Source organism: Ochlerotatus camptorhynchus, unplaced genomic scaffold (assembly GCF_037179485.1).
Source record: "Ochlerotatus camptorhynchus isolate MF236.1 unplaced genomic scaffold, CSIRO-AGI_Acam_v1.1 ptg000246l, whole genome shotgun sequence".
In the NCBI taxonomy this organism is placed as follows: Eukaryota; Metazoa; Arthropoda; class Insecta; order Diptera; family Culicidae; genus Ochlerotatus; species Ochlerotatus camptorhynchus.
The window spans coordinates 131,130-147,923 of NW_027040736.1; the positions used below are offsets into that span (position 1 = coordinate 131,130).

The following is a 16,794-nucleotide window of genomic DNA, read 5'->3' on the forward strand; positions in this document are numbered from 1 at the left end:
CTCAAAATGCATTCAGTTAGTGAATGCCGTAGCAAGGTGAATCGTAAACATGCTTCAGTTGGCAAACGTCTAGTGTTCAAACATTAAAAGTAGATTGATTAAATTAAAAATTTAATAACGAAATTCTAAAAACTCAAATAGGTGCAGCAAATTCTGGAAGAATTGAATGTACCTAGTCATTTAATCAACAGAGTAATACAGGCGCTGAATGCAGAACGTACGTGTGTGCGCTGGGAAGGAGTATACTCAGAGGAAAGGATTAAGGGAAAGGGAATTAAGCAAGGATGCCCACTATCACCCTACATCTTCACATTAATTATCCAAAAAGTTTTGAAGGAAGTCAAAAAGAAATGTCCCAATTTAAACTTGTTAGAATTAAATAATGGTAAATTACCGGTAGTTTTAGCATTTGCTGATGATTTGTTAATTATAGGGGTATCAGTAGATCAAATAGAATCTATAATCAAACAGTTAAAACAAGAATTAAGGAAAATAGGATAAGAAATCAATGTAGAGAAAAGCCAAATAATGATAAGAGAGCCATTGTCAGACAGGAACATACCAGAAACAATTAAAATAGATGGAGAAAAGTACGTGGTAGTTAAAAATATGAGATATCTAGGAACATTTTTAACAGAAACTTTGGATAGGCCACAAACAACAAGAAAAAGGTGCATGCAAGCGATTAATAGTAGTAAAATAATTATAGAATTCATAAGACGATATTAGCCCCCGTGGGCATTTCCAAACTTATTTATAAAACAGTAGTCTCACCAGCTATTACATATGGATTGAAAGCAGCAGCTCTGATAAAAAGAAATAGAAAGTCAATCAGTAGGTATGAATTACAAATATTAAAAGAGATGTTAAGATATTCTAGGAATAGGCCAAAGGGAAGAATAACAGTTTCAAGCTTATTAGATGGAAAATCAGCAGTTAAAAAAGTTAGGGTAATGCGCATAAGCTATTGGGGACATATAGAGAGAAGACCAGAAGGACATCCACTAAAAATAGCAAAAAAACTAAAATTTTCTTGGAAAAAAAGAGGTAGGCCGGCAAAAACATGGAATGACAGTTTAAGAGAAGATAAGGAGAAATTACCGGAGATAACAGAAGAACAATGGTTAGAGTTGGTTAAGGACAAAGAGAAATTAAAAAAACAGCCAGAGGAAATTTATAAAACTATAGGAAACGAAGAAGAGTCTGAATCAGAGGTAGAAGACTAGAGAATCTCAAGTACTAAAATAAAATAAGAGAAGGATTAAAAGAAAGACAAAAGATGTTAATAAAGAAGGAGAAAACAGGTTTATTATTTATCGATAATTGTTTGGAGAAGATTAAATTGAATAAACAAATAAGAAGTGACATAACAGCAAGTAGCACCAGAATAAAACATATTTAATCAACAAAGAAAAACATTGAACAAATAGAGTACCATAAATTAAAAACATATTCAGTTTGACTACAAATATGTTTATTACAGGTTACAATATTCAAGAAGAGGTACGAAAAACATCGAAAAGTGATAAAGAAAGAGAGAGAAGAGTATTCCACTACAGATGCCGATTATCAACAGGACTCAACGAGAATCGAGATGACAAAGATTCAGCAGCAAGGACACAATACATAAGCGGTGAGATCTAACTGATTACAACTTAATATAAAAATATGAAATGCATGCTACAAAATACGTGCCATCTACAAAGCAGGAATTGCTTTGAGGATGGAAGTGTACACGCAGTACCTATATACATTTTATATCGGTACTACGTGTATGCGGGGCTTGTTGTAAGTGAAAGTAACCTCGGAATGGACGTGAGTAACCAGTCATTCTGCAATGGGTTTCTGAATCTCAACAGAGCTATCACCTTTCAACTTCCGGGCTAAAATTGTTTGCAATGGGGTCAGTATAAGATAATAATAGATTAGGTTGCAAACATTTTTCTTCCATAAAAACACTGCCGGACAGTGGAAGTTGGATTGTATATACATACATACATACATACGAGTGGTTGTGAAAGTGACTATTAAATGCAATGTATTAATTTAAATTTATTCAAATATTTTTTGCCATATACTCGTTGATTTTCATTCTAAAGAATGAAAAATTAGACAAATATTCTTCCAACGTTGGGAAAATTTGACCTATTCCATTCGATTGGTCGTAAGGTAATTTTCACTCAATGGATCAGGATTACTCAAAATTGAGTTTTCTTGTTTTACTTAATTTTACCTACCCCACGGAAGCCACGTGTTAAGTGAAAAGAACTCTATTCGTTGTACTTTTATCAAGGGGTGGTCACTCTACACACTTGCTTTGCGCCAACTTTTTCTCGGTGTACCTCAGTGTGCCGCAGCTGGCATGCTAGTGCCGAGAAGTAATTGAACTGACTTTTGTTTGCTTGTGAAGGATGAATTGTGTGACAACCCGATATTTTGACAACTCTTGATTTTGTTTTGTTTTTCGAAACCTGAGAACAAACTCAATTGACGACGACGATTTTGGGCGTCCGGAGTCGGAAAGCGACAGCGGTCAAGAAAATGGTGGATGCTTTGTGCTAGTCACGACTGTTGGATCTTCGGAATCGCATGGTGCTAAGCGTAAAGCCATTCCAAGCGAAGAACAGACGAAGAACACCAACGGAAGATCAAAGCCATGAAGCAGCTGTACAAACCGCCGACGGTAGAGGAAATCAATTGACCACTTTGTCAAGCAGTTTTGGCGTGACTTTCTACCAGCGATTCCACAAAATTGGACCAACTAATTTGTATTTTTTTTATGAAACGCACAAATGTTGGCTACTTTTCTTGAGGTTCTAGAAGAAAAAATCTCAAAATAATGTTTCATTTCAAAGTTTGTTCGGGAGAAAACTTTCGTAGCGGGATGAGAAAGAAACACCTCTCTGTTAACAGGTTACTCAACGCAGCTTCAAAGCTGAAAATTTATTTCGGGGTTAGCTTGGGTCAAATCGTTTAAAGAAACTTACATTTTGGTGCCTTTATAAATTCTTCCACGCTAAATTTCTCCAACAATCCTTCGTGCAAATCACTGCTATCAAAATAGTTTAATTAAATATAAGTATTTCATCTTCCACTAATTCAATTACCTTTGTTGACTACAAACTACAAAGCCGTTTTATTAATATTAATTGAAACAAAGTAATGAACGCACTAACTCTTTCCACTAAATTCAATAGATTTTTCTGTATTGTTTACTTTCCTTTCTCTTTTCCTTTCACCTGACAGTTCCCATGACAGTTCAGCATGACAGCTGCGGTTAACGCTCGTCCACACATTCGCAACGGGTGTAACCGGGACTCACTTGGTAGCCGGCGGCGACTGCCCTGTGAGTTCGCCAACATTCCCCCGCCCGTGTAGTTCCGGTTCGCTTGAACTCTCCTCTTCTGGCTCTCCAGATGATTTCTGAATGTCCAGCAAAGCAAGTTTGGTTGCCGGTCGGCTGAACACCCCCCTGGAAGTGTGCACCACTGCTCTTCGAACTTGACCATCCTTTCCTGACACTACATCCGTGATCCTCCCTCGCAGCCATCCGTTGCGCTTGCCTTCGTCGACCACGACCACCAAGTCACCGGGTTTCAAAAGCTTTAACGGTCGGAACCACTTGGTGCGTCGGGTAAGTGTAGGTAAATATTCGTGTACCCAGCGGCTCCAGAAAGTATCAACTAGATTCTGGGCAAGCTTCCAGCTGTCCCGTAGACTTGCGTGGTCTTGCACCAGATCCCGGCTAGGTTGGTTGATGCCTTGCGTCCCGTAGACCAAGAAGTGGTTGGGCGTGAGAGCCTCTTGCTCCGAATGATCCAAGGGGATATAGGTTAGCGGTCTCGAGTTAACTATCGACTCTGCTTCGAGCGCGACGGTTTCCAGGACCTCGTCACTGGGGTGATGTGGATGGTCTGCGATTGCCGCCATTGCCACCTTCACTGACCTGACCATGCGCTCCCACGGTCCTCCCATATGGGGCGCTAGGGGTGGATTGAATAGCCATCTCGTGTTCACATTTGTGAATGTCACACTACAGTGTTCGTTGATGGGTTTCAGCTGCTCCTTCAGCAAGTTGCTGGCTCCCACAAAGTTGGTCCCGTTGTCTGAGCAAAACGTTGCCGGGGAGCCCCGACGTGCCACAAACCTTCTTATGGCCATCACGCACGACTGAGTGGACAGGCTGTGGACGATCTCGAGATGAACTGCTCTGATGGACAGGCACGTGAAGAGCGCTACCCAACGCTTGACTAAGCTGCGACCTTGTTTTACGAAGACGGGCCCGAAGTAGTCCACCCCAGTGTGCGTGAATGGCCGTATGAAAGCGGTCAACCGGATTTCTGGAAGAGGCGCCATGATTGGTGCCCGAGGTGCTGCCTTCTGGATTCGACAATATTGGCACTGCTTGGCTACCTTTGCAATCACTGCGCGAAGTTGTGGAATCCGGAAACGCTGTCGTATCTCGTTGACTACCGTTTCGTTGTTCCCATGTAGAAAACGGACATGATAGTGTTCCACGAGCAACTCCGTCACTCGATGATCCTTCGGGAGGAAGATTGGATACCTCACATCCTTTGTTACCATTGGTGCAGCTATTATTCGACTATTCATCCGAAGAACTCCATCGTCGTCCAGCATCGGAGTCATCGTGTACAACGCGCTCGATCCTGCTATCTGCTTCGGTTCCGCGTCCGGGTGCTCTTTGTTGTAACTGAGCGTGGCGTATTCATCCGGATATTCTTGCTTCTGCACCTGCTGCCAGATCAGAGTTTCGGCCCTCCGCAACTCTTCTTGCGTAAGTGGACCCTTTGCATGCATACCCAGGAACACCTTTGTCGCACGAACAACGTATCCGGTCGTCCGCTGTAGCCTCGACCACTTGGAGAATCGTTGAAAATTTATGACCGGCGGTGGTGTGACGCGATGATGTAGAAATACCGTTCGCAACTCCTCTGCCGTCGAAAAATCTTCCGAAATGCCCTTTCGCCAGTTCTCGTCCGGTTTCATCAGGAAAGCCGGTCCTACATACCACCAGTCGTCGGGTCTGAAACTGGGTCCGTCCCTCCACTTCGTTGCTTGATCCGCTACGTTCACTTTTGATTGTACCTTTCGCCACTCGTCCACGGTAGTCGTGCTCAGAATTTCTCCTACCCGGAAGCCGACGAATTGATGATATCGTCGTGTCTCGGATTTCAACCACGCAAGGACGGTCGTCGAGTCTGACCAGAGGTATCGAGCAGCCACTGGTATCGTCAGCGCCTTACAAATGTTGTCCAGCAGTCGGGAGCCGATTAAGGCTGCCTGCAATTCTAGCCTCGGTATTGAGAGGGGTTTTAACGGCGCTACCTTAGTCTTCGCGGCTATCAGCGTGCATCGAGGCATCCCATTGCACATACTCCGAAGATAAGCAACACAGGCGTACGCGTTCTCGCTTGCATCGACAAAGACGTGAATCTGCGAATCGTTCGGTGTAGCTCCGGTTGCCGAGAAGAAAACATCTGGGGACTTTGACTTCACTTATATTCACCAGTAATCCGATCCACTGGCGCCAGTCTTCCAGTATTTCACCACTAATCGTTTCGTCCCAGCCCGATCCAGTCCTCCAGATTCGCTGCATGAGTATCTTTCCGTGAACCGAAAAGTGTGCCACCAGTCCTAACGGATCAAACAAAGACATGATCGTCCGTAGGACTTGACGTTTGGTAGGTGCATCCTGACTCTTTACAATGTTTCGAACCTCCTCCTTCAGACTGACCTCGAAACTGAAAACGTCTTCTGATGGTCTCCATACCATACCAAGCACTCTCTCTACATCCGAATCCAGGTTGAGGGACTTCTGCAGAACTTTGCTGGTTTCTCCTATGCGCTCGAGCACTTCTGAGGAGTTCGAAGAAAAGTCTCGAATCTCCATCCCAGCCTTAGAATGCACATGTTTCACTTCCTCTATCAGCTCTACCGCTTCTTCTACCGTCTCCACACTGTCCAGGTAGTCGTCAACGTAGTGGTTTTCGATTATGGCTTTGGCTGCGCCAGGGAATTGGGCCGCGTACTCCTCTGCATTCCTGTTTTTCAGATACTGTGCGATGCACGGGGAGCACGCTGCGCCAAATGTAGCAACATCCATCACGAAAATCTGCGGTGGCTGCCTAGGGCACTCTCGGAATACGAACCTCTGCGCCTGTTTGCCCCTTTTCCGGATCAGGAATTGGTGGAACATTTCCTTTATGTCTCCACTGAATGCCACGCGCTTCTGCCGGAAACGCAGTAGAACAGCAGGTAGAGCGGTCAGCATGTCTGGCCCTTTTAGCATTAGATCGTTGAAAGAAACGCCGTTCACTCGGGCTGCAGCATCCCAAATCAGTCGTACCTTTCCTGGCTTATTAGGGTTCCTTACTACCCCGAGTGGCAGGTACCAGACGCGTCCCGGTTCCGTAGACTCCAGTTCAGCTGCAGTTATGCGATGAGCGTACCCCTTTTCGAGATACTCTGCGATCTGTCCCCTTACCTTCCCGTCGAGGTAGGAATCCTTGGACAACTTCCTCTCGAGCGCTTCCATTCTACGCACTGCCATTGGGTAGCTGTTTGGAAGGCATGGATCATCGTTTCGCCATAGAAGTCCGGTCTCCAATCTTCCGTCAACTCTTCGAGTGGTTTCCTGGAGAATCTTCAAGGCCCGCTTGTCTTCCTCCGATTGAGGACTGTGCTTGATGTTTGCTTCGTCTACTGCCAGAAACTGCCTGAAAAGGTCGTGAAGTTCTGTCTCTTTTTCGCATTGCTCCACGTGAGCATTCACGTACTCCACAAGACTACTTTGGATAGCGTGTCGTCCGTAAATGCACCAACCCAGTCGAGTTTTTGCTGCAACCAACTCTCCAGTACCACTTTCTCGACTCTTGAGTGCACTAATCAGCTTAGCGTTGTCTACTCCGATTATCAGTTGAGGTGCGACATCTGCGTATCCACGCAGTGGCAGTTTCCTCAGATGGGGATGCACTTCGCAGAGCTCCTCGTAATCGACAGTCTGACTGGGTAGTTTCAACTGTTCTACCGTCCTTGCTCTCAACGGGAAACTCTTGTCCTCGCTCCGTCCTGAGATGGTTATCTGAATACGTTGCGATCCATTCTCGATTCTTTTCACACTACCCGTCCAGCACAGACACAACGGTTCACTGGGCCCTTTTACTCCTAGCACGTTCGCCACTTCCGCTTCCAACATGGTTGATGAAGATCCGTCGTCGAGGAACGCGTACACGTCCACGCTCTTCCCGTTTCCGTACAGTGTCACGGGAAGATAGCGCAGCAACGCAGATGAAGTTAGGGAGTGATGATGCTGGTGCGCGACGTTTCTGTTGGTAGATGTTGATGGTGATGGTGTAGTTGACTCTGGTTTCCTCGAGTGCAGCAGAGGATGGTGACGCATGTGACAGTCTCCGACTCCACACTCTTGCTTGGAGCGACATGGCCATGATCGATGAGGGACTAAGCATAGCCGACACAATCCTTTCTGCCGCATTACCTTCCACCGTTCGTCTATATTCAGCTTCTTGAACTCAGGGCACTCAGCGATACGATGGTCCGATTTTCCGCAGTGTAAACAGGGCTTGCTAACTGGGCTGATGACTTCCTTTTGACCAGTGCTGCTTTCTGCAGGTCCCGTTGTTGTCGACGCTTGTTGATGCACGAACAGCTTCTCCTTCGTAGGTTTTTCCCGCCTACTTTTCTCCAACTTTCCCGAACTCTGAAATCCCAGATCTACGTGTAGAGTTACATCACTTGCCATCATTACAAGCTCCTTCATGAAGTCGTTGAATGCGGCCAAGTTGACAGTATAGTAGCTGCGTTTGTAGGATGCCCATTGTAGCTTCAGGTTCGGTGGAAGTCTATCTACCATCTCTTGTAGTAGCATAGGGTTACTAATATGCTGCTGTTGGTCCGCCAGAATCATGTGCTCAACTAGATTTTCCACCCCCATACCAAACTTGATCAAGGTTTTGAGATCATCGCCTCTGGGAGAAGGAATTTCGCGCATCCGCCTCAGAAGTGAAAGGATGATAACTTCTGGCCTTCCGTAGAGTCTTTGCAGTGTAGTCATAACGTGAGGGACTGACTCCGGTATCAGCAAACGGCTGCGAACACTTTCCAAAGCATGACCGCGAAGGCACCGTTGAAGTCTTGCCAAATTCTCGGCATCATTGTATCCGCACGCTTCAGTAGAATTCCGGAAGGAGCTGAAGAACAGCGGCCAATCCTGCGGATCTCCAGTGAATACGGGTAGCTCTCGTGGTATGACTTGACGAGCGGCTAGTTGTTCGGCTGTAGGTCCTGCTGCGCATCGTGGACGAACTGGATTAGGAACATTCTGCTGCACTGGCACTGACTGATCGTTCTGGATCCCCGACGCGAACGGCTGCTCAGGCCCCGGTGGTAGCTCTGGCGCCATCGAGTTTGGTACGCGATACTGCTGATGCCCCGACGGTGGCAAAAACACCGATGACGTTGGTACCTGAAACGTCTGGTGCCCCGGCGGTGGCACAAACACTGACGAAGTTGGTACTTGGTACTGCTGATGCCCCGGCGGTGGCAAAAGCCCCGATGAGCTCGGCGCAGGGAATTGTTGTTGCTCCGGCTGCAGCAAGTACTCTACTGAATGTCGGTAACCACCAGAATGTTGATAACCACATGACATGGGTTTTGTGTTTTGCCCTTGATTCAAAACTGTCGACTTCTCACGTCTGTTATCCCTCAGAAATTCTGGATGTTGTGGTTGGCGATACAGGTTAGTTCCCTGCTGCTGTTGAGAACTCTGGACCGTCCCCTGATGTGGGACCGATGACCATGTATTGGGTACGAAATGCTGGGTTTGTTCCATCGGTGGCTGCTGCTCGATTGGAATCGTACACAAACTTGGATCGGTTGGTAATCTCGGTGGAGGCAATGTTGGTTTCCCCATAAAACTTTCGTATCCGACTGGTTGGTTCACCGACTGTTTCCACTGGGTACGTTGGTCAAGGCGTGGCTGCTGCATTGACGACTGCAGATTCGATCTTGTATACTGCTTGTGCCCCGACGGTGGCAGAAACACCGACGCATTTGATTCGATACCCAGCTTTTGCCCCGACGGTGGCAGAAGCACCGATTGATTCACTTCGAAAAACTGCTCGTGCCCCGACGGTGGCAGAAGCACCGACGAGTTTGACATTGTCTGTCGGATGTTCCCTGGCGGCAGCACAGGGGCCGACGTATTGGGCCCGGGGGGAAGCTCGCGTTCTTGCGGCGATGCATGTGGGTGAGGAGGTTGGGAGAACTGGCCCTGACTAACAATGTGTAGACCTACTGACTCACTCTGACTTTCATTCCTACCCATAGCCCCTATCTGACTGGTTTGATGATCTGATATTGGTACTACGAGCGATTGTTTTGGTGTGCTAGTTTGCACAACCTCAACTATAGGTGGCAATCCTACCTTTAAATTAGTATTACTTCTCACCTGGTTCGCCGCTGCAAACAAACCTGTACTGGTGGGTGTACCGAAGTATACTTGCGTACCATTCATGTACGACATCGTATCTGCGACGCTCGTCAACGAAGAAGCAACTGGCTCCGACTGTGTACCTATAATGGGCTGGGTCTCTCTCTGCGTCTGCACTGACATCCTGATGTTGTTGGTGGCGGTAGGGTTTTCCGAACCAGTTCGATCGCCATCAGTCGCATTAACTGTCGATACGATAGCTTCCGGAAACGAAACATCCACCTGGGATCCGGTGGGAACTGGAACTGCATCTTCCTGCTGATTTACGACGTTGTTTGTCGACGTTTGTACCGGCACTTGATTCCCGGTCGGTTCACTGAAAACTCCTTCCTGCTGCAATACTGCACCCTCGCACGTTGACGCAATAACTGCTTCTCCCGGCTGGGACGAACCTATGGCTTCGGCAACGTCACTTCCTGTAGGGGTTTTTCTTGTCGAGCCGAGCTGACTTCCAGACTGGTTTCGTTCTACAGTATCCGTGTGTGTACGAGTGGCAACAGCGTTTGTCGACGTGGTAGTTTGTTGACCCTCTGTCTGACTTGCTGCTCCAATCCACCTACTAGTGTTCTCACGGATAATCCTAGAGCTTACTCTGCTCCTCACGCTGCGATTTTCTTCTTCTTCACATAGTTGAGCTTCGAGTGCATCGAAACGTTGCTTCCCAAAATCAGCTTCTACCTGTCGTCGCAATCGCTGAAACTTTTCAGCATCCTCCAGCTCCTTCAACCGATTTTCCCGTTCCGAATCCAGCTGCTGCAACCGCAGCGTCAATCGTGCTGCACTGAAACTACTTCCAGACGTCGTGCGGGAACGTCTACTGGTTCGGTGTGAAGAAACGGTGATGACATCTTCATTTTCGACGCACTTCCTGCAGGTGAAACTTCGATCAACATCGGCAATCGAATCACCCACTTCTGCGCACGAAAAGTGCGCATATCCGTTGCACTTGTCACACTGAACCAAGTTGTCGACGTTGTCCGGCCGATCGCACATCATGCAGTGGTTTTCCGGATTCATCTTTCCGGATCTCTAGTCACGCAGCGAAAACAACCTCAACTCACCAAATCAATGGCAAAATCTTTGAAGATTTGTTCGGGAGAAAACTTTCGTAGCGGGATGAGAAAGAAACACCTCTCTGTTAGCAGGTTACTCAACGCAGCTTCAAAGCTGAAAATTTATTTCGGGGTTAGCTTGGGTCAAATCGTTTAAAGAAACTTACATTTTGGTGCCTTTATAAATTCTTCCACGCTAAATTTCTCCAACAATCCTTCGTGCAAATCACTGCTATCAAAATAGTTTAATTAAATATAAGTATTTCATCTTCCACTAATTCAATTACCTTTGTTGACTACAAACTACAAAGCCGTTTTATTAATATTAATTGAAACAAAGTAATGAACGCACTAACTCTTTCCACTAAATTCAATAGATTTTTCTGTATTGTTTACTTTCCTTTCTCTTTTCCTTTCACCTGACAGTTCCCATGACAGTTCAGCATGACAGCTGCGGTTAACGCTCGTCCACACATTCGCAACGGGTGTAACCGGGACTCACTTGGTAGCCGGCGGCGACTGCCCTGTGAGTTCGCCAACAAAGTTCGAGTGGTAGTAAACGTCATTTTATCTGCTCGAATGAAGTAGTTAATTGGTTGAAGGAAACGTAATATTTCTACCACTCGAATCTGTTCCGGCTACAGGTGGAAGAGATGCTAAGCGAGGTGAAGGTGAAATTCAAGGTGTTGAATTATATTGAGCGTTGGTTGGGCGATTTCCGGAAGTTTCTGAGGATGGTTAAAGATGCGGGCAATGAACGATTTCTGAACGATGTGGATTATGAAGGGGATGATTTTGCGCTGGCATTTCCCGACGGCTCGCATGTTATCGCCAAGGAAAGTTTCGTTCAGCAACGGATCGTGCACCATATAGGATCCAGTCGTAGATTTACTGCTGGAGATTCCGGACAAGTTTTTCCGGAAGGAAGATTACCTCTACTTAATTACAAGTATTTCACATGAAAAGGGCACATTTCCTGTGCCATCTGACAGGCGGAAGCATTGGACAAAGTATTTTTTGGCCAGTGGGATGCGCTTCATTCCGCTAAAAGGGGACATTCGATGAAAAATTTGACAATCGCGTTGCGTTTGTGGTGCATGCTGCTGCAATTTATTTGTAACATAATTAATTTAACAGTGTTAACTTTTAATATAACCAGATTTTATTCTAGCAATTATTAACAGTAGGATATATATATATACATATATATATGGTATCATAATGAAAACGACCATTTTAACCAATTATATCTATTATCACTCGTCGGCACCTTCCTCTTCTTCGTCGAACTCTTCTTCATTCGAGATCAGTAGCGTGCCCATGCCTATGGAGAGGAAGGTATTTTTGCTACTGAATTCCGCCAACGTTACAACGTGTAAGCTGAAAGCCCTGCAGGCAATCGCAACCCTCGAATTCCTTACGGACAACATCCAGCACAGAATCCACCAGTTCGCCACCCTTGGTGCAGTGTCTTTTAACACAGTTGTTACCAGACTGTCCGAAATCGAAGTTATTCGGTCGGAACAGCTGTCCAAATGGTCCCTCTCGGACCGAATCCATAGTTCTCAGCTCAAGGTTGATTAGAACCGCTCGTGGGACGTACTTTCCTCCGGTCACGAGAGTGTGAGTAATGACTTTAATAATGGAGCTGGAGCCGGTAATGTTTAGAGTCGGTGTATAATGAGTCACGCCAAGAGAAAAACAGTGGAACTCGCATCACGGTTTTCGAAGGATTCCCTTTCTTTTCACTTGGCAACAGAGGACTTCTACATCAACTTCAAATGACTTCTAGCGAGAACAAAAAAATAGCGGCTGTAGTGAATCGTTATGGGGGCCTCATAGCCTAGTCAGTAAAGGCCCGGTATTACCAAGCCGGAGGCGGCGGGTTCGATTCCCGGTCCGGTCGAGGGAATCTTTCGGGTTGGAAATAGAGTATCATTGTGCTTGCCACACAATATACAAATTCATGCATTGGTATTGGCATCGAAAGCTCTCAAATAATAACTGTGGAAGTGCATTTAGAACACTAAGTTGAGAGCACTCAATAAGCTAATATGCGTTAAGCAATAAGCTTGAAATGCGAATAAGAAGAAGAAGAAGAAGTGAATCGTTATAACAGTGATTTTGTCAAATTATCTTATCAAAAAAAGTAAATTTCTCATTACTGATCATTAACAAACGTATCCCATGACAATTTAATGCTCACTGGGTGTTTATGATCATTTTTCTTCAATTTTATTTTATATTCAATTACAATACCTTTCGTGGACCTTTCATAGAATCGTAATGTTTGTTTACTTTGTACGATAGGTAGCCGGTTTGACAGTTCAATAGGTAGACTTGGCTTCACTCTTGGCGTGACTCATTATACACCGACTCTAGTAATGTTGAGATTGATTGAGTGGTGTTGCTATGCAAACGATTGCCCTGATTTTTTCATGTACCTACTTCTTCGGACAGGTAATAGAATGTGCGCTCACTGTACTTTGTGTAATTCAATTCGATTTTGGAGAATCACTGGTGGAACTTGATGGAGATTCACGGTTGGGGTTTTTAAAAATTGGATTGTATTGTGGCAACATCAATAACAAATTTTGACACGTGCACAGGCGCAGAAAAGTTCAGTGTTGTCAGTAACTTTACAGATCCTAAAAAAATGTAACCATGGGTGCCAAACAGCGCCAATGACTGCACCCGGGTGTGCCCAAGTTTGTTTTTTTTTCACATTGTGTAGAGTGACCAGCCCCTTAACTTTTGTCTTACCGTGTAAGCTCGCCATTTGAAAGCTGAGACTTTTTCTATAAGATACTTTTCAAATTATGATGGAGAAATTCGTTCATCGAAAGGATCCAGAAGAAAAAGAAAGAGGAGGTAATATGACCCCATGCAATTTGTAATGATTTCAAATTGCGTGCTTAGGTTTTAAATTGGCGAGATGTAAGCTTATGAAAAACTAATTTTTTCGAAAAACTCCAATATGGCCACCAAAATTTCTAACGAAAGCCCTGTCGTTTCCCTTTAAAATGGCATGCAAACATAAGGATTTATTTAATGAATTTTAAGATACATAACGTGAAGATGGGTTATTCCTCGCACCTAAGGCGAGAGTATTTATCTCTACAGTAGCTCTGGAAGAAGACAAAAGTGATCATCAAATGAATCATTAAGTAGATTTGTTATCGTATTTTGATAAAAAAAAGATTTAAACGAATCAGTACCAAAATTTCAAAATTTTCATTGAAAAATGTTGTGGTGGTGCACACGATTCCGCGCACTGAGTTGAGCGATGTTTGCAATTGCGCTCTTTAATGCACCTAATTCCGCGCAGTTTTAAACTCTATTCTGGTTTTAAATTCGCTTGAAAGTCATGTAACACTTCAATGATACTATGTTTCATTATAAGGTTCTAAAAAGAACCGATTCTGTAGTGTAAATCACCAATTATTTAATCATTTTATTGCACCAATCAATCACATAATGTAAACATGCAGCAGCTGTTTGATATAGATATACTTTAATAACTTTAGGCGGTATCCCCATAAAAAAAATACATATGATAATATGATTTGTCTAAATACGATTTAAAAAACGATAACGTATAACAATAATAACGTATAACCAGTAGAGTGATGCAAAATTGGAAATTTTCACTCCACAATACTTAAACGATTCCAAATCGGATCCTGACTAACCTCTCAAAATTTGAACCCATTTGGTGAGAAACTGAGATGGCACAAACCATTTGAAGTTTGTATGGGAATTACTATGGTGAAACCAAGATTTTTGTTCATGTCTATCTAATAATTCACCATATTGGTCTGCTTCAAAAGGTTTCAATTGTGCTTGTAGGAAATTTTCCCAGCTACAACTTTGCTGAAGACCACTTTTTGATTAAATGCAAGGATTAAAAGTTATCAATGGTTCAATGCGCTGATGTCTCATGATCATGCTCAATCAACTGCTCAGCAGTCAACATTGGTGTTTCTGGGGCGTTGAATAGAACACAAAAATCATGGCTACATAAGTTTATCAATCTCTTAAATAATTAATAACTTTTTCCTGCCTCGTTTTACATAGAAACAATCTTCTGCAAAGTTCTATAAGACTGGCTATCGAACTGTTTCGCAGCTCAATATGGAAAAATACTAGAAGGCAATGAACAAAAAGTTGAGATTTCCCATAGTAGTTTACATGAAAACTTCAAATGGCTTGTGCGAAGTCTGTTTCTAACCAGATGAGTTGTAACTTTGGGAGGCTAATCAGGACCTGATTTGAAACCATTTAAGCACTGTGGAGTGAAAAAGTCAAAATTAGCATCAGTCTAATAACCAGTGTTGGAAAAGTTCGCGATATTTCACGAAGCTCACCAAGGGAAAAGTTCGCGAATCATAGAGAGTTTTTGTGAACTTTTCCATCACTGCGTATAACGATAACAAATCTAAAAGACCTTAAACGTCCAAACGTGGTTGAAAGTGAGTAAGAGCTGTGAAGTTTTCTTTTGAAATTACATGACTAATCCGTAGATGACTCATAAGAAGTGAAGCCTTTGATCTCAACCTTTGAGGCCTTTGCAGATTAATGGAGGTGATTTAAGAGATATTGTGAAATTTCATCAACCCACTTCCCCGAAAACACTCTTCTAATTCACAACCACCCTATCACAAGATGTTTCGTATTCTGTGGGTACTGCGGTCATCATACCTATATGCATACCACAGCTCCGCGTCGGACACACCGCGATCAAAGCAAAGCAAAAGAACAACAAACCAGACCGGGGCCGATAGAGAGATAGCATTCGCCACCACTTCCCGCGCCGCTCGCTGGCCTCTGCTCCGTGTTGTAAGACGCTTCCACGGAGGGACGTACGGACGGTCAGTCTCAAGTGTGGTTCTAGTAGATATCTATACATATCTACATACCCCAGAAAGTGTGTTGGCGTATTTTTGTTTTTCGCTTTCGCTCCGCAGTCGTTCGCCGTCCATCGGGGTTTAGTATGTGACACGACCGGACTCAAAGTTCCAGCTCGCAAATAAGCGGAAAAAAAAATAACACTTTATACCTCGAAACGAAAACGAGAAACAAGTCATAAAAAATTGAATCGACGAATTTTTGTTTCGTTCCACAACGACTGCAACGCTTGCAAACACATACAAACAAACCACAAACACTTCATGCAGGCATTTCAACTATTTCTTCGGTTGGGAACGGCGCCAGCCAGGAATAGTTCGTCCTAGATTGAATTTCAGCGACAAATTGTCAAATAATCACCTGTGTCTTAACAATCGATCACACAATCAGTAGCGAAGACGAAGAGCCGTCACATGTAGGCGCGAAGCACCTCGTAACAACACGTGCAAATCGAATTACTTTGCTTCCACGAACTATTGTCGCACTTCCACCGAACAACACCGATGCAGCCGATTAACTGTTATCACATATTTCACGAACACTTGCGGTTGCGGTTACATTACAACACAACACTTGCACTGCATACACTACTTTGAACCTGTTATCAAAAGTTGCGCGCGCTCGTGATACCGATCGTCCCTTTACGCTCGCTGACTAACCTAATCAGCGATGACCGATGGATGATGAAGACGATGACAACGACGACGAGTATGACCGAAGACGACTTGTTGCTTGACTGGTCGCGTAGTTCATTACTTAGTAGTGTACTAACATGGCTTGGTGGTTCTCAGCAGTAGCTATAGGTCGCAATCGACCGCACTTTCGTCGTCCACATTTGCGCGCACATTCGGGCCGGGAATGATTCGGCTGTAGAACGATATGACGAACTACACAGCACTAGGATCGGATATCACGCTTGGGTTGCTCTTGTGTATATCGTTCGATCGGTTAGTCGTGGTCTGGGGTATGACAATTAATTACGGTGAGGATGCGTTGATAAATGTTTTTAATTATATTTATACAGAAAAAAACGGTGGGAGATTTGTAATTTATATCGAAGGGGAATTACTAGTGATTATAGGGTCAAATTCTTGATAGCTCAGGCTGATTGTGACCAGGCATGGCAAATCATTTACATTCATTTCGTGCATTCATTTACATTCATTTGCCTCTAAGTTTTTCCATCAACAGAATTCCGTTAAATGATGTATGAAACTTTTGTAGGTTTATATGTAGCCTGCAACTTTTGTCGATAACTCAAATCTGTACCTCTTATGCATGACGCTGACACTGAAAAACATAGGC

The 16,794-nt window shown here is 44.2% G+C and overlaps 1 protein-coding gene across 1 annotated transcript in view; it reads right to left on the minus strand.

Moving 5' to 3' along the window:
• The window catches only part of LOC135704693 (vanin-like protein 2), a 40,461-nt gene extending 24,469 nt beyond the window's left edge, over nt 1-15,992 (minus strand). The window contains exon 1 of the mRNA XM_065226170.1: nt 15,850-15,992. The gene's annotated coding sequence lies outside the window, so the exon portion shown is untranslated. The remainder of the gene's footprint in view (nt 1-15,849) is intronic.
• Between the last annotated feature and the right edge of the window lie 802 nt (nt 15,993-16,794).